Source organism: Equus caballus, chromosome 21, assembly GCF_041296265.1.
Source record: "Equus caballus isolate H_3958 breed thoroughbred chromosome 21, TB-T2T, whole genome shotgun sequence".
Lineage (NCBI taxonomy): Eukaryota > Metazoa > Chordata > Mammalia > Perissodactyla > Equidae > Equus > Equus caballus.
This window is the reverse complement of record NC_091704.1, coordinates 38,115,507-38,143,142: the sequence shown is the minus strand read 5'-3', so window position 1 is coordinate 38,143,142 and position 27,636 is coordinate 38,115,507. Positions and strand designations below refer to the sequence as shown.

General features: G+C 41.9%; 1 protein-coding gene across 8 annotated transcripts in view; it reads right to left on the bottom strand.

Moving 5' to 3' along the window:
• HMGCS1 (3-hydroxy-3-methylglutaryl-CoA synthase 1) overlaps window positions 1-22,391 on the bottom strand; it is a 36,089-nt gene extending 13,698 nt beyond the window's left edge. For 3 of the 8 annotated variants that reach the window (XM_023625686.2, XM_070246319.1, XM_070246318.1), the window contains exons 1-2: window positions 7,986-8,122; window positions 2,008-2,068 (exon numbers count right to left, since the gene is read on the bottom strand). The gene's annotated coding sequence lies outside the window, so the exon portion shown is untranslated. Of the gene's footprint in view, window positions 1-497; window positions 636-2,007; window positions 2,069-7,985; window positions 8,247-22,277 lie in introns of those variants that run through there. The other 5 variants (XM_023625687.2, XM_070246317.1, XM_070246320.1 and 2 more) reach the window with 5 other exon arrangements.
• Window positions 22,392-27,636: the final 5,245 nt, after the last annotated feature.

Here is a 27,636-nt window from a genome sequence, read left to right as displayed (position 1 = left end):
CTCTTATGTTGTCCTCTCAAACGCTCTCTGAAGTAGGCCAGATATAAATTAGAAAAAGAAAAAAAAGCAAGGCCAGCTAAAGATCCGAGACGTTCACATTATGGTGTTAACCGCATAGAGAACAGGGTATTCTGGTTAATTCATTATTCTAAATATCACAAAAAAATTAGAATACAGTTTAAAAATATGACAGTTAAAAAAAATTACCTGCGTATTTTTAATCTTTTTTTAATCTTTTTTATCTTTTTAATCTTTTGCTGAGAAGAAGGTACTTCATTAGTTTTCAGAGCATTATATTCACAATAAAAAGTCTAAGTAGGATAATGGGCATTCTGTATTTATAATAAAATATGTAAATTTTATTTTTAAATTTCTCCTTTAAAAGGAGGGAAAAAGTACATTTTCACCACAGAACTCTGTAAACCTTCTAAAACTCTCTTCCAACAAGAAAGCACCAACAGAAGACTCAAGTCTTTTGTCCTGAAGTGAAGGCTCACCCCCTCTGGTGGACAAAAGGAGCCACAGGTCCTGTTTCCAGAGTGGGCAAAGCAAGGTGCCTTGTTAATACTTTCAGAGTGCTTCCTGCCCAAGAGGACACAAAAGGGACCAACAGATCCTCTGAGAATCTTTAAAATCTGTGAACGAAGCAGAATTGGAAAAGGAAAAAAAGGCAGCTGAGGATGCTGATGCAAGGGCAGACCTGACCTGGCTCTTCTGGCTGGGTAAGGGAGGGACTTGGGCATCAGCCCCCAGGACCCTGACGTCAGCCTCTTAAGTGAGCTCTCTACCTCCACTCCCTCCCCTGTCCTAGGCTAATCTTTCTAAAATGCACATCTGACCTTAGTCAAGATGCTACTGAAAACTACTCCAAGTTTCCTCCCATTGTTTAGGGTCAGCCTCTGCACTAGACAAGGAGTTTCTGGAAAGCAGGAATTGTGCCTTGTTCACCTTTGTATCCCTGCTACCCAGCCCCCTACTTGGCATAAGGTAGAAGCTGAATGTTGAATAAACGAAATCCTACTAGTCTTCTAATCTGAAATCAGTAACAACTGTGGGAAATAATACTGAAGCACACACACAAAGCAGAATCATAAGGGCTGGCCCAGTGGCGTAGGGGTTAAGTTCAGTGCTCTCCACTTTGGCGGTCCAGGGCTCACAGGTTCAGATCCCAGGTGTGGACCTACACCACTCATCAAAGCCACATTGTGGCAGCAACCCACATACAAAATAGAGGAAGATTGCCACAGATGTTAGCTCAGGGTCACTCTTCCTCACCAAAAAAACAAAACAAAATCAAACACAGAATCATAAGAGAGGAGCTCCATGGCAATACTTTCAAGAAAGGTTGGCAGTTGGGGCTGGCCCTGTGGCCAAGTGGTTAAGTTTGCGTGCTCCACTTCAGCGGCCCAGGGTTTCACTGGTTCGGATCCTGGGCACAGACATGGCACCGCTCATCAGGCCATGTTGAGGTGGCATCCCAAGTGCCACAACTAGAAGGACCCACAACTATAATATACAACTATGTACTGGGGGAATTTGGGGAGAAAAAGCAAAAAAAAAAAAAAAAGAAAGGATGGCTGCAAAAATTAGATTATTGGTTCAAACATATTTGTAATCACTACTGTCCAATCTCACATAAACATTTATCCATAGCCCAGATAGGTATCTTTTGAAGCTATAATTTAAAAAGCACTATAGGTATGTATGCTTACCTGTGACTGTGCCTGATTAAGCAGTTTATGTGGTTACGTTTTATTATCCAGACTTTTGTCTCTTATGAGTGAACACTAATTTTTTAAAACCAGTTTCTAGATTTTAAACATTAGCCTAATAAACACAAAATCAGACAGCCTCCTGAAGCATTCTGGCATTAACTAATACTTAAAGATAAGGTATAGCCCTGTAAAGGGTTCTAAGAATGTGTTCTTTGCTCTAGGATAACAATTAAATTTCCCCCTTCCATCAGAGAGGACCACTGTCCTGTAGCAGCATGACAGGATGCCATACCTGTGTGAGGGATAAAGAACTGCAGTCTCCAGGTCTGTCACTCTGTTTCCTTCTTCAGCCACTGGGAATTTCAAATAAGAACTTCTTTTAAAGTCGCAAGTCACCACACAAATTCAAATAATATGACTCCAATTCCAAGTGAGTTTATAAAATAAACATTTCCTCGTCCAATTACATTACGTAAAACAGAATTTGACTTTGCTTAGAAATAAATGGTACTTAAAGCTTATAAAACTTTTTCCCCCTTATTTTGTTAGCTCTTACAGTAGTAAGTTCAGTCCTGGCAATGAACTGACAAATTCATATCACTGATTCAGGCCTTAAACCAAGTATAATGCTGGGAGAGTTGTAGTCTTCTTTACTAAATCTGAGGTTTCAAGAATTGAGGGAAAGAAATATAAATAAGTTTACTAGACTAGAAATTTCTGGAGTAAAGAGACTTGCACATTCAAGATTTTGCTCTGCATGTAACAGCTTATGGCTTTAACAACAATTTGTGCCTCTTTGAGCCTCAACTTTCTCATCTGTAAAATGGAGCTAATACCTGCCCTCTGGCTCACTGTGAAAGATTGCTGAAAAGATAAAATATGTGAATAACACTTTATAATATAAAGCACCAGTACACGGACTATTATCCTAGTTCTCAATCTTTTTCAAACAAAATACATATCTTTCTAGCAAACTTAGTTACCTTCATTGATTTAATCTTATTCTCCTGTTTTTCAACATGGCCATCTTCACCCTCCCTAATCTTATAGAAGTGATTTCCCCCTTGCTGCTTGTATTAAAAAGACAAGCATTTGAGATATCAAGAGAAAGGAGCCTTAAGCTTTATCATCATTTAAATTATGTGGAAATAAAATGGGAAGATGACTTCGGGCATTTCCTTCAGTTCATCTGTTTTGAAGGATTGTTACTTGAGAGGACAGTCCTTATGTTTAACACAAACACAATTTCCCTTGCTCTCTACTGGCAAATTTAGCACCTGCCCTTGCCTGATTAAGCAGAGACTACATTCAGATGCTATTTAGTAAAGCTTTACCTCTACATGATTACATCATTTAAGGGCTCTTTACTGCCTTAGTTCCTTTTATTATTTCATTAAGTTTACCTTCCTCCCCGCAAAAATAAACAAATCCTGAGTTTCATAGGAAAATATAAGACTACTACATTCTAATAAACCTCTTTGATTACAGAATTATATATATATTTTGAGAAAATAACCTATTTATTGTTATTATCTCAAATTATGCTTTTGCAATCTGCAAATTAAGCAGAGCCCAGGGACCAGTTCTCACTGGCGGGGGGAAAAAAATAATTCCCTTTCTGCGTTGAGACTATTTAAATAATTTAGTAATATTTCTTCTTGAAGCCATGTATGGATTTGCATTTGACACTATTTGGATCAAGGGAAATTTCCCCTGAACTGCTGGTATTCCCTCTTTGAATTCTGATTATTTTAAATTGGGGAGGGAGGTTAGCTGGGGAGGGAGGGAGGTTAGCTGGGGAGGGAGGGAGGTTAGCTGGGGGGTGGGAGGTTAGCTGGGGGGGAGGGAGGTTAGCTGGGGGGTGGGAGGTTAGCTGGGGGGGAGGGAGGTTAGCTGGGGGGTGGGAGGTTAGCTGGGGAGGGAGGGAGGTTAGCTGGGGGGGAGGGAGGGAGGTTAGCTGGGGGGGAGGGAGGTTAGCTGGGGAGGGAGGGAGGTTAGCTGGGGAGGGAGGGAGGTTAGCTGGGGGGGTGGGAGGTTAGCTGGGGGGGAGGGAGGTTAGCTGGGGGGGAGGGAGGTTAGCTGGGGAGGGAGGGAGGTTAGCTGGGGAGGGAGGGAGGTTAGCTGGGGAGGGAGGGAGGTTAACTGGGGAGGGAGGGAGGTTAGCTGGGGGGAGGGAGGTTAGCTGGGGGGTGGGAGGTTAGCTGGGGAGGGAGAGAGAGGGGGAGGCAGGAGGAAGGGAGAGAGAGAGAAAAGCAGAGGGAGAGGGAGAGGGAGAGGGAAGAGGAAAAAGAAGAGGCAGAAGATGAGGGAGAGCAGCACTGAGCAAAGAAAGAAACAGAAGGACAAAGAGGACTCCCAGAGGACTGCTGCGCTACTTAAACTCAGGAGAAAGAGGGGCCTGGAGACCAGGGAAGGAAATGGAGGCAGCAAACACCACTGTGTAGAAGAGTCCGTCAGAAAGGGACCAGGCTTCCCTCTCCTCAGCAACAGCTAGAAGGGTTCATTGCTATTCTGACTAAAACAGCACTGTGAAAGCCTCAAGCACTGCGAAAGCCTCAAGCAGGTCAGCTTATTTCTAACAGAAGGTCTTTTCAAGGCAAGAGATAGGGGGAAGCAACTCTGGTCAGGAAGCAGTTAACGAAGCACCAGCTGCTGGGCAGGTCACCACAAACCACATCTGGAGACTCCAGGGCCAGACCATAGGCACTTCGTGAGTTTGGCAAAGATTAAAACTGAAGAATGATGAGACTGCCTAGGCCCAACCAGGTTCCTGAAATGATACTTTCTTCTGGGGTTTATTCAGTGTTCTGAAGTCTGGCTTCCTCCTTAGCCTTGATTCAAACAAGTGGTTGAAGTTCATCCAGTACACATTTTGGTACTGTGATAAACTATGAGCAGTTACCTGCTGATCTTTTTCACTGTTACAGGCGAGAAATCCAGGAAATTGAGAATGAGCTGGCAACCTTTCCTCCTTAGGAGGAAGCAAGCAAAACTACGATTAAGAAAGCCTTGCCCACCACATATATATGGTGACAGATAAAAATTAGACTATTGGTGGTGAGCATGATGCAGTCTATACAGAATACTGATAAGTACTAACGTACACCTGAAATCTCACACTGTTATAAACCAATATGACCTCAATAAAGTAATAATAATAAAAAAAGAAAGCCTTGGGGCCGGCCCAGTGGCTGAGTGGTTAAGTTCACATGCTCCGCTTCAGCAGCCCAGGGTTTTGCCGGTTTGGATCCTGGGCGCAGACATAGCACCGCTCATCAGGCCATGGTGAGGCGGCATCCCACATGCCACAACTAGAAGGACCCACAACTAAAATACACAACTATGTACTGGGGGAATTTGGGGAGAAAAAGCAGAAAAAAAAAAAGATTGGCAACAGTTGTTAGCTCAGGTGCCAATCTTTAAAAAAAAAAAACAAAAACAAAGAAAGACTTGCTCATGCCTGTACACTCTGGTCTAGTTCTCTAAGGAAAAAATATGAACATCCCTGCCTCCCCTCGAGTTACTGGTCTGCTTATCAGAGATTCTATTCATATTTCAAGGCCTTGTTCTAAGCTACCTCTCCCAAGGATGTTTCCTCGAGCTTTCTAATCAGGGCCCTGCACTCCCACAGCACCTATGTCTTCACAGTCTACTCTCTATGGAAAACTAGTTATGGGCAGCCTGCTTGTCCACGCTGGACTCCTAGACCCCTGTTGAGAGAGGAGCTGTATTTTCTTTTGAAATCCCTTTGGGACCCTGGAGTAAAGGGGCACTCAACTGCCATTTCTTAAGGGGCTGAATTTGGAGTTAGAACAATTAGAGGACAAATCTTTCAGATTTAAGTACTTGAAGTAGCCCTCATTAGTCAAGTTCTTTTTGCTATCACTTTTAAGACAAGGTGCAGCACCAAAGTGTGCCTAGAAGTTTAAGAAAACTGGCTTTCTACTACCGCTGTTCAAAGCAAAGGGTAGGTTTCAATTGTTCTCAGATCCTAACCTGAAAAACATATGGAATCCAAATGAAATCAGAAGAGCACATTTGTTGGTCTTACGATCATTCGCACATGCACCTCTCCCCAACCATACACCCTGCAATGATGAAGACTGTGAACTTTGAAAGGTTAGCTTCTCCTCTACAGCTCCAACTACACTCAGCTCAGAGAGAACAAAGTGAGCAGCCCCTAGTGCCAAGCTTTAGGATGAACACATTATTAAGAACTGACCTGAGTACTAGCACCCTCCCATTAGACTGGCTAACATGTTTCTCAACCTTTTAAATCTATACTACCTTCTAGAGAAATATAAAATTATCATACCCTTCTAGGATATTAGGGTTTTTAGTAATCCAACATAAACTTATAAGACTATATTCCTTTCCAAATGAAACTAAATAGAGATTCTGATATACAGCCCATCGAGCTCCTCCATCCACAAAGCCAAACGCATCTCCCCACATTCAGTTCCACTGGATTATGGTTTTAAATTCTAGGGTACCCAGGAAACACACCTTACATCAACATCAGGGTTTTGCATTTCCTGTGAGAAAAGCTATCTAAAATCTCAGTCAAAAATCTCAAATCAATCCCACAGTTAGGAGAAACAAGATGTAAAAGCACTCTGCAGGATTATTTAAAAAGAAAATAAACACAAACCAAAAGCAAGGCCCAGAATTAACCCAACAGACGACGTGGTCTTGTAGGGCCCCAAACATAATACCCATCTAATTCTCCCCATCAGAAAGACTTTCTAGGCACTGGGTTTACTGGCTAAACTAGAAGTGAATATGGGGCAAACTTACAAACTTAGGCAAGAGCGATCTATAAAGGGTAGACACAAAGAAGTCTTTCTCCTCTCCCCTAAGATATGCTCTCCCTCCCTCCTTATCCACACAAAAATAACTGAAATTTAAAAAAATAAAGTTTTGATCAAAGAAAGAACACAGACTGCTTAGATGTCTCAAGCTGCAAGGAACCATTCGGCACAGATACATGTTGAGGACTTTCAATCTGCCTTCTAACAGAATCTGTGCAAAAGAAGTCCAAACTCCATCTGAGAAGAAAAAAATCTGTTAACTGTACGAACACTTCCATTTGTCTTAATTTTGTCACTTATCTTGCCATTGTTTTTCATGCTTCATCCCTGAAACAGAGGAAAAGTTACTCAGCAGCCGCAAGAACTCATCCTACTGCAGCAGGTTGGCAAGAGCATCAGCAGGAGGGAAAGCGCTGCTGCTGCAGCGAAAGGGCCAGGGCCGCCCTAAGGCCAAGGCCACAGGGCAAGCATGACAAGCAGGGACAACCTCACATTACTTGTTGTCCAAATTCCTCCTCCAGGGTGGGTCAGAGTAGTCTTTTCTCCACCACTGGTCAAGGCAGGACACATGTTTTCAAAGACTCCATATACTTGGTTTTGAAATGTCCTTGGTTTAACCCTAAACCTACTGAGTGTGAAGGCCCTATGGGTGCTTGCCCATTACATCTCATATCAGGTCAGGCTGTCCCCGAAGCTATTAGCAGGAGGGAAGTACAGGACTTCAGAACACTGAGGAAATCTGTTTTTTAAAATGGGCATAAAAACAGGGAGGGAGGAAGGCAGGAGGCAGGAATCTGTGATATGTGAAGCAAGCGCAGACCGAACCAGTCCAGAGCCCAAGTACTCAGCCAGGTTAAATCACGGTTGTGAAGCTTTCTTGCATCTGAGTTACGGAAGAAAAGTAATGCTGACCACTCCCATTCCTCCCATCAACTTTTGATCTACGGCAGCAGGAGGACACACCCCCTGCCACCCTACAAGTCTCCATGTAAGCGTGATATTCCCCATCCTTCGGTGTCCACCCTTAACCCGAGGCTCCGGGAACGCCCTGGCAGCCCAGCTCCTTTCTCGTCCTTTCCTGATGCACCCCCCACTCCAATCCCCTCCCGGTGGCAACAGCCACCTCCCTAGCACCTCCAGCTCCTGGACGACTATGTCATTAGAACCCTAGCTCTCAACGCCCTTTCGCCTTCTCCCCTCCGTGACTGGCCTGCCCACACAGTGTCCTCGGGCCCTCCTCACACCCGCCGCTGTCGGCCCCAGGTCCCTGGCAGGGGAGGCCCCGCACGGCGCCGGCTCTCGGCGCCCCATGCTCCCAAGCCAGGTCTATGCCTCCGCCCTGACCCGGACGGAGCCGGGGCTTCTCCGGGCCTGGTCAAGGTGACCGCCTCCGCCCGGCCTCCACCCCGCCCGCGACGCCTCGGCAGCCCAGTTCCCCACCTCCGCGCAGGGCACTCACCCAAACGTGACCGTGCGGTGACCAGGAAAGGGGAGCGAGCCGCGAAGAGGCAGTACGCAGAGCCCCACCTCCGCCAACAGCTTTATAGCCGCCGACCCACCCGACTCCGGCACAGCCGGGAGTCGGCGGGAGGCGGGACAGTGGCTCCAGCAGCCAATCGCGGCCGGCAGAATAGCCCGGCAGAGCCCGCCCCCCAGCCCGGCTTCTACCAATCCGAAGCAAAGTAGAGGCGGGCACTCGCGAGGGCTGTCCCTCGTGGCTGGAAGGGCGGGGGAAGGGGCGGGGATAAAGTCGGAGGGCCAAGGTAGTGGGGTGAGAGAGTGACGTGGGGTGGCCCGAGAGCCGGCCTGCCAATGACAGAGCGGCGAGAGACGACGGGAGCCAACGGGAACGGAGTGAGAGATTCTCCGACCAATTGGAACCCAGTGAGTGGAGATGGGGGCCAATGAGGCCTCCGCGTCCCACCGCTGGGGAGAGATGGTCAAGTGTGGGAGGCAAGTTGGTCCCTGCTGGAGAGGCGGTCAGGTTGCCCAGCAACCAGGAGCTGGGCTTCACCTGTGAGATTTCTGAAATACTTGATTTGAATTCAATCTCAACGTTTTCTGGTTTCCAGAGCAGCCAAGTGCGCCTGCATTACAAGTTGGAGCAGAATACGTGACCCAGAATTTGTAAATTTGCAAATATTCTAAATATCCGATTTGTAAATACCCAATATTGTCATCTCTATTCAAAACTATCTTAACTTTTTAAGAGACTGTTATTGAGACAATTCTTCCTAACTAAACCTAAAACTAGGTAGTTGGGGGTTAGACACCAGTGAGGTGGGGAAGGGGCCTTGCCTGAGCAGGGAAGTCGATCCTGAGTCTAGGATTTTTGCTAGTCCACGTGCTCTGAGAGAAAGGGCTCCATCTGGCCGTTCCCCACTGTGTCTTCTGACCTTGATATGTGGTAGGTGCCAAATATAAGACTGTTGAAAGAAGAAAGGGGCCCTATAATTCTCAGTATAGGGAATCCACAGGATAAGGATTGCCAACCACCCCAGAAAATAGAAATTCAAGCTCGAAGAAATCACTAAAATACTATTTGGGAGAATCCAAAGGAGGACAATTATGGCCTTATATTAGACTGTGCCGCCTCTCCTCCTCAGATAGAGAAACCATAATACTTAGCTTTGGTGGGGGACCAGAAGTTCAGAGTTATTTGTATCTCCCTGCTTCTAAGTTTCCTTACAACCCAGGAACTCTGGTGAGAAGGGTTCACTGATGATTCTGTGCATCTCACAACTACTGTTACATGAAATTTATTATCCACTCTAGATACTAACCTAGTAAGAGACATTCTCAGCAGCAAAGTGGCAAAATATATTGGCAATGGAACCACCGCGAAGTAGTGGTATTAGTTGGGGGACAGGAACACTCAGTAATGGTAATCGCTCCACGATATTGCCCATGACATTCATTCTGTTCCAGAATCAATGTCGTTTCATACCTTCATAAAGTAACTAGGTGATAAAGAGAAAGAGAAATTGCCTGATTGTAATCAACAGCAATTTTGAGGGGCAAATTAAACATTCTTGGTATGTTAGAATGCCTCAAAAGTCAGTAAGGACAAACACAAGAAGACACAGCTTTGTCCTTAGAAGGGGATAGCAAATAGTTCCAACTCCAGGAGCATACAATAGCAAATGATTAGCCAGGTGGTAGAGAGGGTGATCATCTTGTACAACAGGAAATTCCCACAAGGCACAGACTGGTTTTTGATCAAATTAATCTTCAATTCAGCAAAGTGAGCATGGTTATTGATTATTGGGAAGCCAAGCAGTGGACAACGAAATGGGTTGATAATTAGATATAGAACATCTCAATTGAATTTTAAAAAACAAACCTCTGAGATTCTGTGAAATATAATAGTAGATTATACCAGGCTATACAAATATTTGCTATAGCCCATGCAATTGAGGGCAAAGTATACATGTATTTATTTTTGAAACGACTGCAGGTTTTTTTGAGCTACAGTTTGGCACAAGCATAACAAATGTGCTTTTTTTTTTTTAAAGATTTTTTAAATTTTTTTTTCCTTTTTCTCCCCAAAGCCCCCTGCCGTTACATAGTTGTATATTCTTCGTTGTGGGTCCACCTAGTTGTGGCATGTGGGATGCTGCCTCAGCGTGGTTTGATGAGCAGTGCCATGTCCGCGCTCAAGATTCGAACCAACGAAACACTGGGCCGCCTGCAGCGGAGCACGCGAACTTAACCACTCAGCCACGGGGCCAGCCCCAACAAATGTGCATTTTTAAGACATGTTAAAATATATGTTTTGTTATATTGTTTCTTAATCTAATGCTAAGTAGTATTGGTCAAGCTCTGTAGATGCTGTATGTCAAAAGTAAAGTATAATTTATTTTTCTGCCCTACATTGAAAGGAACAAAAGTTTTTTAAGAGGCAGGAAGATGTACTGATAGCATTTAGTATTATGAATTCCGTGAACAAACATTTACTTTTTTCCTTTTCCATGACAGAGGTTGTGCCAGACCTGTGCTGTCCAATAGGGCAAGCCCTAGCTAGATGTGGCTGTTGAACACTTGAAACGTGGCTAGTCCAAAATGAGATGTGCCATAAGTGCAACATACGCTCCAGATTCTAAAGATTTAGTACAAAAAAAGGAAACAATAATTTTTATATTGATTACATGTCATAACGATAATATTTTTGTTATATTGGGTTAAATAAAATATATTATTATAATTAATTTCACCTGTTTCTTTTTAGTTTTTAATGTGGCTGCTAGAAAATGTCAAAGTACATATGCAGCTCCCATTTGTGGCCCCCATTTGTGCTAGACAGTAGGAAGACACAATCGAAAGATAGACTCTGTCCTTAAAGAGCTCGTAATCTAAAGAGTGAAGGAGAAAAAAACAAATATGCAGAGAGCTGAGTTTCTAGGCTGTATCTCACTAGATAAAGAATAGGAGAGGGTAGGGTAGGAGGAAACTTCAGATTTGTCAGTTAAAGCTTTAAACAGCTTTATTTTGCCTAAATGACCCATCAATTCAAAGTTTAATTCCCCATCAGGGCTATTTCTCTTCTAGTCCAAGATGGCATCTGGATTTTATGGAGTTTACTGAGTTGTTGCATCGGAGGAGGTGGCTCAGCCCAACTTGTGGATTCTTGTACTGGCCTCCTTTGGCTGGCCAGGACCTGGCCTTGTCTCTCTCTGGTGCTGCAGAATCCTAAGGTTCACCACAGCTCTCATTTGATAGCCTATCCCCTAGTCTGCTTCAGCAGCCCTATAGCAGCCCTCAACTATAGGCTCACTCAGCCCCTTTCACAGGAGTTTTGAGGGATTTTCTAAACCCCTCAACCCTGCCAACCAGAGTTTCAGCTGTTTTCTTTCTTCTGCATGACATGAGGAGCTTCTGTAATGCTTCCACACAACTCAGGAGCTGAAGGAGGCTCAGGGCCCTGTCCCTACCCGACTGCATGATGACACTAGTTCTACTCTACTGTTATACTCCAAGTAGGCTTGTGGTTCAGGAGATAGTCTCCTCTCTCTAGAACTATCCGCCCTCCCACCCAAGAGTTCTTAATGGGAACTTGATTGAAAACCCCACTGATTTAGCACTCCCACCCCAACAATCCAGTATTGGTTCCAAAACTACTCCCCTCTAGAATTTTACCTCTTGCCCTTCCTCTTTCCCATCTGGTTCTAAAAGAGTTACTACTATGGGAGGATGCATGAAAGGTATTTTCTTTTAAGTTTATAGTAGTTTATTACCATTATCTGCTATAATCCACCTGGGTTTTATTTTATTTTATTATTTTATTGAGGTCATAATAGTTTACAACATTGTGAAATTTCACTTGTACGTTATTATTTATCAGTCACCATATGTATGTGCCCCTTTACCCCTTATGCCCACCCTCCCAACCCCCTTCCCTTCTGGTAAACACTTATCCGTTCTCTTTGTCCATGTGTTTGTGTATCTTACACATATGAGTGCAATCCTGTGGTGTTTGTCTTTCTCTGTCTGGCTTATCTCGCTTAACATAGTACCCTCAAGGTCTATCCATGTTGTTGCAAATGGGACAATTTTGTCTTTTTTTTGTGGCTGAGTAGTATTCCTTTGTATGTGTGTGTATATACATATATGTGTGTGTGTGTGTGTGTGTGCATATGTGTATATATATATATATATATATATATATATATATATATATATATACAGACATCTTCTTTATCCATTCATCAGTTGATGGGCACTTGGGTTCCTTCCATGTCTTGGCTGTTGTGAATAGTGCTGCAGTGAATGTAGGGGTGCATAAGTCTCTTGAATTGTTGATTTCAAGTTCTTTGGATAAATACGCAGTAGTGGGATAGCTGGGTCATATGGTGTCTCTATTTTTAACTTTTTGATTCCAATCGGCTCTCGCTCTCTGGTTTCCTGGGGCCTTGGCTTGATGGGGTCCCCCCATGTGAAAGCTTTCCCTGTTAGATGGTTTCTGATCTGTGGGAGTCCTGGACCATCCCCCAGACATCCGGCCCCTCCTCTGCTCCTTCCCTCAGGGATCCTCCCTGGACAGCGATCCCAGTCTCTAGGGAAGGGAGCAAAGTTTTCTCTTACCCTGATCCAGCTCCTCTGAGGAGGGCTGCAGCCTCTCCGCCTTCCGTCGTTTGGCTGCTGTGGGTCTCTGATGATTTCTGTGCTATTAGGATTTTTTTGTTGGAATGCAGTTGCTCCTTTTGGTTGTAATTTGGAGAGGAGGGAGCCTCGGGCGAGCTCACTCTGCCATGACACTGACGTCCTTATTTTTAACTTTTTGAGAGCGCTCCATACTGTTTTCCATAGTGGCAGCATTAGTTTTCATTCCCACCAGCAGGGTATGAGGGTTCCTTTTTCTCCACATCCTCTCCAACATTTGTTATTTTTTGTCTTGGTGATTATAGCCATTCTTATGGGTGTGAGGTGATATCTCATTGTAGTTTTGATTTGCACTTCCCTAATGATTAGTGATGTTGAACATCTTTTCACGTCCCTGTTGGCCATCTGTATATCTTCTTTGGAAAAATGTCTGTTCATATCCTCTGCCCGTTTTTTTGATTGGGTTTTTTGTTTTTTTGTTGTTGAGTTGCATGAGTTCTTTATATATTTTGGAGATTAACCCCTTGTTGGATATATGATTTGCAAATAGTTTCTCCCAGTTGATGGGTTGTCTTTTTGTTTTGGTCCTGGTTTCCTTAGCCTTGCAGAAGCTCTTTAGTCCAATGAACTCCCACTTGTTTATTTTTTATTTTGTTTCCCTTGCCTGAGTAGACATGGTATTTGAAAAGATGTTTCTAAGACTGATGTCAAAGAGTGTACTGCCTATATTTTCTTCTAGGAGTTTTATGGTTTCACATCTTGCCTTAAAGTCGTTAATCCATTTTGAGTTAATTTTGGTGTGTGGTGCAAGATAATGTTCTACTTTCATTCTTTTGCATGTGGCTGTCCAGTTTTCCCAACACCATTTATTGAAGAGACTTTCTTTTTTCCATTGTATGTTCTTGGTTCCTTTGTTGAAGATTAGCTGTCTGTAGATGTGTGGTTTTATTTCTGGGCTTTCAATTCAGTTCCATTGATCCATGTGTCTGTTTTTGTATCAGTACCATGCTGTTTCAATTACTATAACTTTGTAGTATATTTTGAAGTCAGGGATTGTGATGCCTCCAGCTTTGTTCTTTTTTCTCAGGATTGCTTTAGCTATTGGAGTCTTTTTTTTTTTTTTTTTTTGAGGAAAATTAGCCCTGAGCTAACTGCTGCTAATCCTCCTCTTTTCACTGAGGAAGACTGGCCCTGAGCTAACATCCATGCCCATCTTCCTCCACTTTGTATGTGGGACACCTACCACAGCATGGTGTGCCAAGTGGTGCCATGTCTGCACCCGGGATCTGAACCGGCAAACCCTAGGCCACTGAAGCAGAATGTGTGAACTTAACCACTGCCCCACCGGGCTGGCCCCAATATTCAGAGTCTTTTGATGCCCTGTATGAATTTTAGGTTCTTTGTTCTATTTCCATGAAGAATGTCATTGGGATTCTGACTGGGATTGCACTGAATCTGTAGATTGCTTAAGGTAATATGGACATTTTAACTATATTTATTCTTCCAATCCATGTGCATGGAATATCTTTCCATTTCTTTAGGTCATCATTGATTTTTTTCAATAATGTCTTATAGTTTTCATTATATAGGTCTTTCACCTCCTTGGTTAAATTTGTTCCTAGATATTTTGTTCTTTTTGTTACAATTGTAAACGGGATTGTATGAAAGGTTTTCTCTTTTTGCTGAGGAAGATTCACCCTGAGCTAACATCTGTGCCAATCTTCCTCTACTTTGTATGTAGGTCACTGCCATAGCATGGCCGCCAATGAGTGGGATAGGTCCTCACCTGGGAACCAAACATGGGCTGCCAAAGCGGAGTGTGCTGAACTTAACCACTAGGCAACAGGGCCAGCCCTGAAAGGTATTTTTTAAATAGCACAATTAACAATTACAATATAGTTCCAGTGCTACACCAAGAAGCATGCCCAAAGGACAATGGAGGTTCAAGGGAGGACTAATCCATTCTGGTGGTTAGGAAGACTTTCCAGAGCAGGCGATAGTCATTCATGTATCACATTCAGAAACGTTTATTGAGCATGATTGTGTGCCAGGTGCTGTCCTAGGCTCAGGGGTTCTATGTGGTACACAAACACAATTTCTGATCCAGTCAAGCTTAGTGGAGGAAAACGAAACATTATGTAAGAAAAATAGTAAGTTGCAGTATCTTCAGACAGTGATAATACTATGAAGAAAATAATGCAGAGTAATGAAAATGACTATGGGGTGGATACATGCACGAGGTGGTTAGGAAGGATCCCTCTGAAATAGTGACAGTTGAAGGATGAGAAGGAGCCAGTCTATGAAGCTCTGGAGGCAGAACAATGCAAGGGGTGGGACGAGGAGGGCCAAAGGCTTGCCTGTTTTAAGAACAGGAAACAAAAGGCCCATGTGTCTGAGCTGAGTTTTGAAGGAGTTATGTGGGTTGTGGACCAAGGGGCAGGAAGAAGACAAAGGGAAGGAGTAGTCATTTCAGGGAAAGGGATCCATTAACTGTACGATGTGGGAACTGCAACTTTAATCAAGAGTAATAAATAAGTCGAAGATCCGGTAAATAGCAGTGAAATCTCCCTTGTGCTGGGTTTTTCAGGTAAAAAGACTGTTGATGGAGCAGGCTGCAACATTTTCTCTGTACATTGGGAGGGAAAGGAATGAGTTCAATGGAATATCCTTCCCCCACTGTGACCCTGAGAGTAATCTACTACTCATTTGTCAACACTTGTAATGAGAGTTTACTATCTACCATTTTCCAGAGATTCTAAGTGTCTTATATACCTTTTCCCTCCAGTCAACCCCACTGGGTAAACCCCAATTTAAAATGAGGACACTGAGACTCAGAGAGGTTAAGTAACTTGTTCCAAGTTAGTCAATCACAAAGAAGCAAAACTGAGATTCAAACCCAGGTCTTCTGATGTTATAGCCCATGTTCCTTCCACTGTTTCTCTCTATAAAAACACAGTTGTGCTCAAAGATAAGGTGGACTGGGGTGGGGTGGTAGATGTCAAATAAGAGAGGGTAGTTTTCTTCTCCTGAGAGGCCTTAGAGGATAGCACCTATTGCCCTGAGGAGTCTTATCACAGAACAGTTCTGATGCTTGGCTCGTGGGCTCAGCAGACTTCTTGTATCAGCTTGCTAAGAACAGTCCATCTCTGAGGGGTGCGCTACATTAACCAAGTTTATGATGTATAAGATCAGAATGTCAGTTTACTATTTGTAGTACAAGAGGGGCCACAACCCTCAAAGTCTACGTGACTCACCCTCCAGGTTAACCTACACGGGAAACCAAGTCATCCTCGGAACACTGATTGGTAAAGATGGAATTGGGAGGAAAGTTAGAAACACGGCTCTTTCAAGCTATCGGGTTAAGATGACATAACATATCCATTTCTCAATAAGATAGTCTTCCCAGTCGGAGTGGAGATATGCCAAGGTCATAAAGCTGCTGATTGCCTTTACTCATGCCACTTTAAGACTGGCTTTGCTAGTAAGACTAGAACACTTGAAATCCACTGCTACGCTCTCTTCTTCTGTGGACTGTCCTTAGTTGGACACTGTTTGCGTTTGTATCTGTGACTCCCCTTTTTTCAGAGTCCATGGCTAACCATCTCCACTTCCAGCTGTGACTTCTCTAAACAAGTCACAATCAATCAGTACAATCAATCAGGGTAAAGTCTAGTCTTAACTGCCTGAGTGACATTTGGTTTCTTGAAAGTGAATTTTTCTATCTCTACTCCAATATATGTCAATTTTTTACAGCTTATTCCTCAGCAGATGATCTCATTTCCAGGTCCTTGGGGGACACCTCACAGTAGAGCCCACCTACCGAAAGCACATACTGCCCTCACTTGCCTCACAGTAGTGTATGGAACGAATGTATTAGGACGGTATCCAGCCCCGACACAGCCGAATTATGCAATGTGGTTACAAGTGAGTCACCCTACATTTGGAGCCCACAGGCGGGCATGAACATTGAGGCTCAAAGTTGAGAAATAAAGAAGCACTGGATACCTTACATTCTAAGAGCAATACTAGGGCCAGGTACATTCCTTCAAAGGACTTTTGAATTGTTGAAAGAAAAACCTTTCTATGATCAACTACCACCTGCTCTACCTCCACAACCTGAAAGAATATGGGATGGTGAGGATAGGAAGAGAGGTCAAGAGGCAACAGCCCCAGGAGGAGTGCAGTATTCTAAGGAGAGGGCAATTTGTTCCTGCCCTGTGGAGAAGTGTGGTTCTTCCTCTGTTCCCCCCAGGTTAAAACAAGGTTTGGGGTTGTTGACAGGAAGGGGAGACTGATATTTCTCTCTCCCACTGGCTGATTGCTGAATGCAGGGCCCTCTGCTGCCTTAGGAGCACTGTAGGGCGTGGAGAGAGAATTTTTAGAAGAGCTTTACATACATCCCCCAGGGGAGAGGAGGTGAGCGTGTAAACATAGAAATTGGTGCCTGCTTTTTGGGCTGTAGATTTTTGAAAGGAAACTTGTTGGAATGGTCTCATGAAGGTAAGGGTAGACTGTAGTCCATTTTTCCAGTGCCTGGGAAGAAGATGGGGGAATACCCCTATCCTAGGAGACCATAACACTAAGAGAGTAATAAAGAGAACCTCAGTGCTTGCCATGGCTCCATATAAAGGTGCTCATAGTACAGGAGGAGCAAGAACTGTATGGCTGCCGCCTATAGACCTTGCTGTGGTTTTACCCCACCACCCCCATGGCTTTGTTTAGCTTTTGTCTTCAGGCTTATTTCCTCACCTCACAAAATGGTTGTAACAGGTCTAAGCATCATGTCCTCACATAATATCCAAAGGTTGGAAGAGGGCAAAAGGGCATCCTTCTCTAAATCACTTTGGAAGAGCAAAGACAACTTTTCTGAAGCTCCCCAGGGACTTCCTCTCATATGTCATTGGGCAGAATTGCACCACATGCCCATTCCTAAGTCAATTATTGTGGGGAAATACAATGATCATAATTAGCTTGAGCCTTCCATAAAAGAAATTCTGGATTCTCTTCACAAGGAAGATGAAGCAAAGGGCTGAAGGAGAGGCAGAAACTATGTCTGCCATGTGGAGGAATCCCCAGCTGTGAGCTGGTCCACTTGAGTAGCTTCCTTCCTATGGGTGGGTATGGGTACCTGGGGGCTGCATGGAGGTTTAACAATTACAAGACTCTTCCTGCCAGGCTTGGGGTTTTATGACAATATACTCTCTCTAAGCCCTAATTGGTTGCTGGTTGATTTGCTTTGTAGATTCCATTTATTGGTGTGTTAGTCAATACAGTTGGTTGTAAAGAACAGAAACCAACACAAACTAGCTTAATCAATTGGTTCACATAATGAAAAATCCAGGAGGTTTGTTTTGTTTCGAGGATAATTGGATCCAAGACGACAGTTGATGTCTTTTACTATTATTGTGCTCTCCATCTTTCAGGAATGATTTCCTCAGTGTTGGCATTTTTCTCAGAAGAGCTCCCTTCTTGCTCAAGATTCCCATCCTACAAGGTTGCCAGTCAGGAACAAGACAGGCAAAGTTACTGTCCTCATAGAGCTTACTGTCTAGTGTGGTAGTCTAAGGAAAAAACGCATTCCTGTGTGTCCCCTCTACTCTCAATACTGTACTGCAACACTACTCCACTTCTGACACCAGATGTGAGTTTTCTACACAGCAAGCAATTCTTCAACACTGGCTGGGGGTTCTACAATTTAATTCTGACACCATCTACCTGGAAATAGTGTCAGATCCCACAGGTTAAGGGCCCAGTCCGACAAGACTGCCCCCCATCTAACCCACTTTAGACACCATCACAAGTCTAGTTTGTTACCGATGTTTCAGACCCACCAGCTGTAAATTGGAGATTCCCATGACCCCCTCCCTCCTCAGCTTCAATTAATTTGCTATAGCAGCTCACAGAACTCCGGGAAACAGTTTACCTACTAGATTTCTGGCTTATTACAAAGGATAGCAAAGGATATAAACCAACAAACAGATGAAGAGATACATAGGGCAAGGTCCAGAAGGGTCTCAAGTACAGGAGCATCAGTTCTTGTGGAGTTTCGGGTATGCCACCCTCCCAGCATATGGGTACCTTCTTCTTCACCAACCCGGAAGTTCTCCAAACCCTTCGTTTCTTAGGCATGGTTGATTGAATCACTGGCCATTGGGTAATTGGATTCAATCTCCAGCCCCTCTTCCCTCCCTGGAGGTTAGGGGCATGGCAGGGGGAGGGGGCGGGTGAGACTTAAAGTTCCAACCTTCTAATTACATGGTTGGTTCCCCTGGCAACCAGCCTCTATCCTTAAGTGCTTTCCAAAAGTCACTTTGTTAACATAAACTCAGGTGTGGTTGAAAGGGGTTTGTTATAAATCACAAAAGACCCCAAAGGAAGGTGACCTTGCCTAAAATAATCTACTCTGCTAGAAACTTCCTTTTTCCCACCCCCTTCTGCCTATAAAAGCCTTCCATTTGGTACAGCTCCTTGGAGTTCCTTCCTATTTGCTAGAAGGGATGCTACCCAGTTCATGACTTGTTGAATAAAGCCAATTAGATCTCCAAATTTACTCAGCTGGATTTTGTTTTTTAACAGTTAGAATATGATTGGCTAGGAGGAGGATGGCGATACATGAGGTGGTTAGGAAAACATTCATTTCTAGTGACAGTTGAGCTGAGAAATCAATGAGAAGGAGCCAACTATATGGGCTCTGGGTGTTGCAAAAAGAGGAAGAGCAAGTACAAAGGTTCTGAGACAGAAATAACTTCACCTGTTTGAAGAACAGATGAAAGGCAGGCATGACTGAGCCGAGTTTTAAAGAACTAACAGGAGTTAGCCAGACTTGGAGATAGAGGGGTGGGGATGATGGTAATTTATTTAAGGCAAAAAGAAGAGTAGCAGTATGGGGACCATAACTGTAACCACAAAAGAGACACTTATCTTAAAAGTAACAATAGACCATGAGAATGAGGGAAAATGTGGAAGTTATGGTCAGTAGCATAGAAATTTTCTCACATGCTGGGTTTTTCCTCTGTTCCCGCCTGGGCAAAAGAAGTGAGTTCCATGGTCTGTGATTCTAGGAGTTTCCTGCTAATTACTTGAAAATGTTTTAATACTAGTTACCATTTATTGAATGTCTACTGTTTTCTAGGCATTGTAATAGGCATCCTAGGTATGTTATCCTACCCACCAACCTACAAGTAGATATTATTCTCAATTTATAAGTGAAGAATTGAGCTGCAGAGAGTTTAAGTAATTTGCCCACAATAAATGGCAAAGTTGAGATTCAAATCCATGTTTTCTGTGCCAAAACTCATGCTCTCTCCACTATTCTATGTACCCAAAAGAAGCACAGTTTTGTCTAGGGATGGAGTGGGTGTCAGACATTGGAAAGAGACGGATGGTGGGTAGCTTCTACAGAGAGGCCACACAGGACAGTACTCATTTCTTTGAGGAACTAAACATGCTCAAGGGTTTGGCACTTGGCCTGGTGGGCTCCGAAGCCCGCTTTTAGTAAAAGGCTCAGAAGTAAACTCACATCAACCAAGTTTATGACGCGTGTTATAATCAGAATGCCAGTTTCAAATATGGCTGCCTGGAAAAGCGCAAATAAAATATGTAGTCAATAATATGAAATGTCAGTTCACAAACAAGTTAAAAAAAGACACTTTTTTGAAAATATCTTTGGTGTGTGAAGGTATGCCCCGTGCAGCATTAATGCCTTCTTTATGTGGGAAAAGAAGAGGGAGCTAACTCTCATGGCTTCCAGCCTAGCGAACGAAATGCTACTATGCAAAAATTGTTTTAAAATACTAATTGTTTATGTTCCGTTATAACCTTACTCTCAAAAATGAGAGTCCCAGATTGGAGCAAATGTTAAGATAAAGAATAATTAAGGGGCATTATGCCCAGAACATTTATCAACACTGTTACTGAAGCAGAATGCTTGAGAAAAAGACCAGAAGAAAAAAAATGAAAGTTTGGTTGCTGTTTTTGAATATTGGCTTGAAACTCAGTTTCTGAACTGAGAAAAGGATGCTAAATCACTGTACCCACATACTGAATACTTACACTTTAAAAAGTCATGTAAATATGTGATTTCATGAACATGAGAACTTTCATCTTTCTTGGTTTAGGTATTTCTTACTTGATTCTCCTAATTGGAATGAAGATAAACATTTTTTGCTGCACTAACTTTTTGTTTTGTAGACTTTAATTATTTAAAAGGAGAACTTTGTGTCTCATCTCTCTTGTTGTAATAAGGGTACAGAATACAAAATTGTAGGTTTAGGCATGACCTTTTGTTGTGTGTGTGTGAGGAAGATTGGCCCTGAGCTAACATCCGTGCCAATCTTTCTCTATTTTATGTGGGATGCCACCACAGTGTGGGCTGAAGAGCAGTGCTAGGTCTGTGCCTGGGATCAGGGCCCACAAACTCTGGGCCTCCAAAGTGGATCCGTGAACTTAACCACTATGCCACCAGGCTGCCCCCCAGGCATGACCTATTTTAATCCATGCAAACATTTGGTTATTTGCACTCATGTCAAAAATAGTTGGAGTGCACATTTGTCATGTTTTTCTTCTTCACTTCTTAGCACATGAACCTCTTTCCTATATTTAGGGACTTCTGCATGAATGTTTCTTGATGTCTTTCTCCCACAGTCAGAAGATGAGAACAGCAGATAATCACTTTCCCAGATCACCTGTTAGAGAACGTAAATGACCTGCATTCAACCTGTCAGCTGCCTCCACCTGGGACTTTAAATCTGAAGCTAATGTTGCAAAGAAGCAAGACAAGTGGACAGTCCTTTCTGACAGTGGCTGCTGTGACTGAACTTCCATTTCCCAGGGGCAAAAGCCAAAAGGGTGTTCAGAATCAGTGATTCAAGCCACTGCCCTCCATGTGTTCAACAGGGGCAACAAGCCCTTCCTGACTGGCATGATTATGGTTAGCCTCCCTTTATTTTTGCCCATTTTCCAATCCTAATTTTTCAGCCTTCCCTGAAATTCTCCAAGATGCCCAATATCATTTCAATAAATCCCTTTTTGGTTTAAACCAGCCAGAAATGGTGTCTGATAAAATGGCTAACTTTCTATAGTTGCAACTTGCTGGATTTATTGTACTTAATTTTATATTTAAAAAAAAAACAAACCTCTGAAGTTATTTGATCTTCATATTGGTATTGGGAGATTATAAACATGGGACTTTAATGGATATGTGTTATAAGCCAACTGTGCCAATGTCTTTTTTTAATTGGTCCTTGTGAAACCCAGAAAAATAACATAAAAATGGCATAGACCTTGGTGAGGTTGGGTGGAGGCATGTGGAGGGCATGACTATATAATCCTACTGGCCTCTCCATACTTACTTACTCCCGGCTCCTGTGGGAGGAAAGAGTGACTTACCTAATTATAGGCTTTGGGAGAAAGCACCAGATATGTGTGGCACAGCTCCTCCTCTGTCCCTGTTGGGAGCAGTCAGCCTGCAGAGAACAGGTGCTTTCCTTTGCGCTCTACCATGTGGTAAGTTGCAGCGTCAGCCTGGCCCTTCTGAAATAGGCCTGCCCTGGTCTATCACTGCTGACACCTGGGAGGGTGAGTCTCTGATTCTGGGGTGCAGTGTTAGGAAGCCCACAGATACTGATACCGAACCTGAAGTGAGTTCACTCACCTTTTGTGCAGCAAGCCAATCTCCAACACAGGATGTAGTGGTGGAAGAAAGTAGGAATTTTATTATTGCACAGCACTGAGCAAGGAGAGAGGGCAGCTAACACTGAAATCCCAAATTCCCCAAAAAGCTAAAAGGAAGGGTTTTTATTTGAGGTTTTAGGTTGGGGAGGGGAGCATATGGCCTTGCTGGACAGAGCTTTCCCACCAGCCTGTCTTTGGCCTTGAGACTACTTGCAGAGAGGAGGGAGCCTGTGACCTTGCTGGTCAGCAGCTTTCCCACCAGCCTGTATCTCTTTGCGGGGAGGACATAGTGAACCCAAGTGCTTGTCCTTGGTGGTGTCTGTCTCCATGGAGGATATCAGATTCGGGAGGCAGGAAGGCAGGGAGTAAGCAGGGAATGAGTGTTTTGGTTTTAACCCCATATATGCTGGGTTTAATGTAGGGAAACTGATATGAGGGTCAGTATCAATTCCCCCTATTTTATGTCCATCTTGAGGGATTTGGGGTGGCAACTGATCCATCTACTTCCTGCTGAAATGGGGCATAGGTTGTTTCATCTCACTGAACCAGTCTTTTAATAAGGCAGTGATGCTGGTGGGCTCCCAAAGTTAGGCCTGTATCATGTAAGTAACCAGGTGTTTAATAAGAAGTATTTTTTAGAGAAACAAAAAGAGAAAAACAAGGTTAATGGTTGGAGCAAATTATAAACCAGTTTCTAAGCCCAGGGGGCAGCAAATCAAGATTCCTAAAGTCAGGGTTGAAGCATCTTTTGCAGTTTGAAAGGTTTCTGATGGTGCCATCGGTCACTCAGGTCACTTCTTGAGAGGCTTACACAGCAGTGGACGTGAATCTCTCTTAGGTTTAGACTGAGTCCTCCAGCTTCAGTTTGCAAGTCTTTAAGAAAAAGGGCAGATTTCGTTTTCAATGACTCCAAATGAAAATGATGGGAAAACAACCCTGAAAATATTAGTTCGGAGGTTTGTAGCCAGATATTTCAGGAGACTAAAAGAATTCAGGATCCAGTCCAGTTAACAGATGTAACAAAAATCTTAAAGATGATTGACAAAACCAAAATTTAATATCCATAAATGTGTATTATAGTTTCTATTGAAACATAATCTTTTTCTCTAAAATCACCCTCAATTTCACTAGACATAGCCAAATTAAGACTAACTGGTTTGCAAAATATGTCTAGTTTTAAATAAATTTGGCATAATTATTTACATAAGTATAGCAAGAATAGTAATTGATTATATAGGCTCTTTTAAATCTGCTTTGCTGGAACCTCATAAGGAATCTCAGTTGAATTTTAAAGGCCTCTCAAGGAAAGCCAAGCAAAGGATCTGTCATCAGATTCCACCTGCAGTACTTACAGATTTGGGTGAATCCCTCTCTTCGCGAGGTTCCCCAAAATATTGAGTTTCCTTGTACCTGCCAAAGGCAGTGACATTCTTTGCTCAACCTTACCAGGTCACTGAACCCATAAGCAAGGTACCAGGCCAATATTTCCAAGTGGCTTTATTCCAGAATGTCAACCTTTCTTCCTCAAAAGTTGTCTTGTTATATCCAAGCCCATATGTTTTTTTCAAATATGATATTCCAGTCAAAGCCTTGGTAATATAACCAGTGTTTCCAATCGTGTCCTGTTATAAGAAGAACAGATTCTTACTGAACTTATGCAAACAACCATATTGCCATGAGAATAAGAATACTTACTCATCAGGAGTTTTTACATTTTGGAGGGCTCAGATAGGGAGAAAAAGATAAATGTTTCAATTTTGTTTACAAATTGCTATAAGTCACAGGTTTTTAAGAGAAAAAGGTTTCCTTAAATCTGAAAAAAACAAAACATAAAAAATCAGCAATATCTTAAGTAAAAAGCCATAAAAATTATAATCATCCCTATTGGTTTATTTAGTACTGTGTAATTGGTTCTTGATCTTAATCTTGGTAGCAGTCTGTGAGGTCATCAGTTTCTCTGTTAGAGTTCTGTAATTTTTACCCAGTTTAGTTTTATAATCTCAGAGTTTATTAGAAACCTGTGTTCTAGAGTGTTAGAGTCCTTTCTATGAATTTCTCCGAAGATGAAACACATTTGCAAAAACATCAAACAACTGTCGTAAATAACAAAACATTTAAAAAGTGGCAATTTACAAAGACATTTGACCATCTCTGTGATGTACATTTTGAGATAATAATGAGAATCATGGCTGACAATCAGAACAGATCAGAATTCTAGATAATCTTTAAAATACTTGTATTAATAACACTCATTCACATAATACCATTTAAGAAAGTTTATTATTACTTATTTGACAACACTTCCCATATAGTCTAACAAGCCTAATTAGTTTAGCATTTTTTCTTAGAGGAAGAGAGCAAATCCCTCTGAGAAGTCTCAGGGGCCCTCTGAAAATCCCCAGAGAAACTTTTTCTCCTTCTTCAGGTCGAAAGAAAGCTTTTATTCAGGACTTGAATGTTTGTGTGTTGGGGGAAGCTTGTCAAAAATATTAAAAGCTTTAAAACATTTATTCAGATAGGAAACCAGTTTCACTGTGAAACCATGTTCAGGTACCTATTCGAAGTGACAACAGAAACAGTCAAGGGGAAACAGTTAAAATAGTAAAAAAAAAAAAAAGCCTTTTTATAATCTTTTTATCAAGAGCAGATTAAAAGTTTAGGAAAATTATCTTTGAAGAAGGAGGAAACCAAGTTTTAGTTTAGTGCCAGTTTATTTTTGACATATAAATTTATTTACTTAATTGGATTTACTTTAATCTTAGCCAACTTGACCATATATAAAACTCTTTAGGGCTTTATATTTACAAATATTTAGTTATTTTTTTTTACATTCAGAATTTGTCCCAGTACTTTAGGACAAAGTTATCTTTCTCAACTCAAGAAACAAAAATATTTTTATTCTTTCTATCTTTTTACTGAAAACATATATTTTACTTTCCTTGTATACAGATCTTTTAGAAATATATGTTTTTTCATAGAAAATTCCTCAGCATACATACGTTTATCAATAAACCTAAGCATTTTTCAGTTTCTTTGATGTAAGAAACCAAAGGCAGACAAATATATGCTTAGTAGTTAACCTTTAATATTTTATCTGATGTGGAAATGACCTAGACACTCAATAAACTGTTATTATTTAACTTACCTTAATAAAGCTCAAAGTTTAAGTTTCCAAAAAGATTTTGGAAGCTGTTTTTTAAGTATGCAGACTATGAAACATAATTATTGTACTCAAAACTCTTATGCACTTTTAATAATTATGTTTAAATTACTCTTAAAAACTTTATGTGACATTAAAGTAGTGAACCATTATTTTAAGTCATTTTAAGTACATATGTCATGATACATATAATTATTGTTAAAAAGTTGTTCCAAAATGTTTATCTTTTTACATTTATTTAGTTTACTTGTCTTTAGCAATTATATTTAGATCATCTACAAAAACCTCACAAGACATTAAACAAAATCAGCTGTTATACTGAGTTATCAGTTTTGCTGATAAATTTTGTAGCAGAGATGACACGATAACCAGTAAACCCAGGCTGTGTGTCTGCATCATATCCAACGCTGATAACTTTGAGGACATGTCTATTTTAAATTAAACCAGCAAACTGAAACAGGCTTTCATTCATCAAAGATCATTTTATATCATGTTAAATAACTTTGTCTCTTAGAAGTTTTTGCATATTAATTGAAGACTGAATTTCATTGAGAGATTTTGAATCCTCTCTTTTCTGAAACGGGTTTCTCAGAATGGCCGTTACCATTCCAAATTATTTCAAAAGCTTATTTATTTTCATTTGTTCAATTTTAGATCAGGAATTTTGGGGGAGCTGAAGTGAAGTTCAGCTTGCTGGGAAGCTCAGCAAGATTTGGGTCTGGCTGCTGGCATGTTTAATTATTTAATTATTTTCTCTTAAAGAGGCAGTAAAGTATTTCTGATTTTATTTAGAAGGCTCAAAAGATTAAAACAGGTTTTCCGTTGTTGTAGCTGGCTTTTTCAATTGCATACATCAGTTTGGGTGAACTGAAATTGGCCCATTTAAGTGTGTTAATTTTTACAAAACTTTATCCTAGTTTTACTAACTCTTATGCTTTTAATTATAACTTACATTAGAATTCCATTAACAAGCTTTGGTATTACTATATTGTGTAGGGGAAACATTTCCAGTTAGACATAACATTTATTCCCAAAGCAAACATTCAGGCAAAGTTGAGCACATGGCCTTCATATAATATTAGCTTAAACTCTTTAATCTTTATAGTCTTGTTAACCTTAGTAGTCTAACTGTTGCCCCAAACAATTGGTGGTCAGGTTTCTTATTCTGATTTCTGCCTCCTGATCTTTTAAATTTTTTCAAACTGGGGTAAATAGAACAGGTTTGTCTGATGTCCTTTAATGTTGGGGAGCTAATAGGGGATCCCTTTAGCCCATCCAAACTTAGGCAGTGTTTTATTAAAATTTTTGTTTTAACTTTATTCATGTCTGTTCCATTTATCCCATTTTTCTTTTCAATAACTAGCTAAAGATTTTTATCCCATTGGGGTGAGTCCTGTGACTCATCCTTTTCTAATTTCTTTTTGTTAATGTTTTCATTAGCATCTGTAAGACCACAGGAAGAAACTGACACCCCAAGTTTGCTTAAGTTCTTAAGACTAGTCATTATAGTTTCCTTTTAATTTGGTCTTTTTTAGGTACCAATAAAACAGCTGTTTATTATAAGAGCTATCTAAAAAGTTTCCCAACTTGAGGATCCATCATTTGGCCATTTTTTTTTTCTCTCCGGAGTCTAAAGAATATTGTGGCCATGTGGTGTTAGAAAAGAAAATCATCCCCATTTAGACATTGGCTTATAGCTATAGGTCAACCATCAGCCAAAGTTTTTCCCAAGGGGCTCTTAGGTGGAATAGATGGGGCACCTCCCATGTTAACACTTTTAAAAGGAAAGACAAACAGACAAACAATAACAAATACCAAACAAGCACGCTTTCCCAAAAGCTCTCAGCCACAAACAGAAACCAAAAACCAAAATCAAATCCCCAAGCCAGAGTGCTTCCAGTCCCAGCTCAGTCCGTGTCCTGCACTCGGGGGCGCCCAACAAATGAAGATATGCTACGCAGATCTTCCCAAATGAGCGAGGACAAGGGGCCTCGGTTGTGCACACCCAGGGGACTTACCAAAATCTGGCCAGGGCATCGCAACTTCAAAACAAAGGGAGCCCAGAGGACTGCTGGATACCCATTATTTCCAGCCGGTCTTGTTGGAAAAGGTTAACACAAAGACAAAGACGAAAACTACCAGCTACTTACAAGAGACGTCTTCCTAAGTCATAAACCTA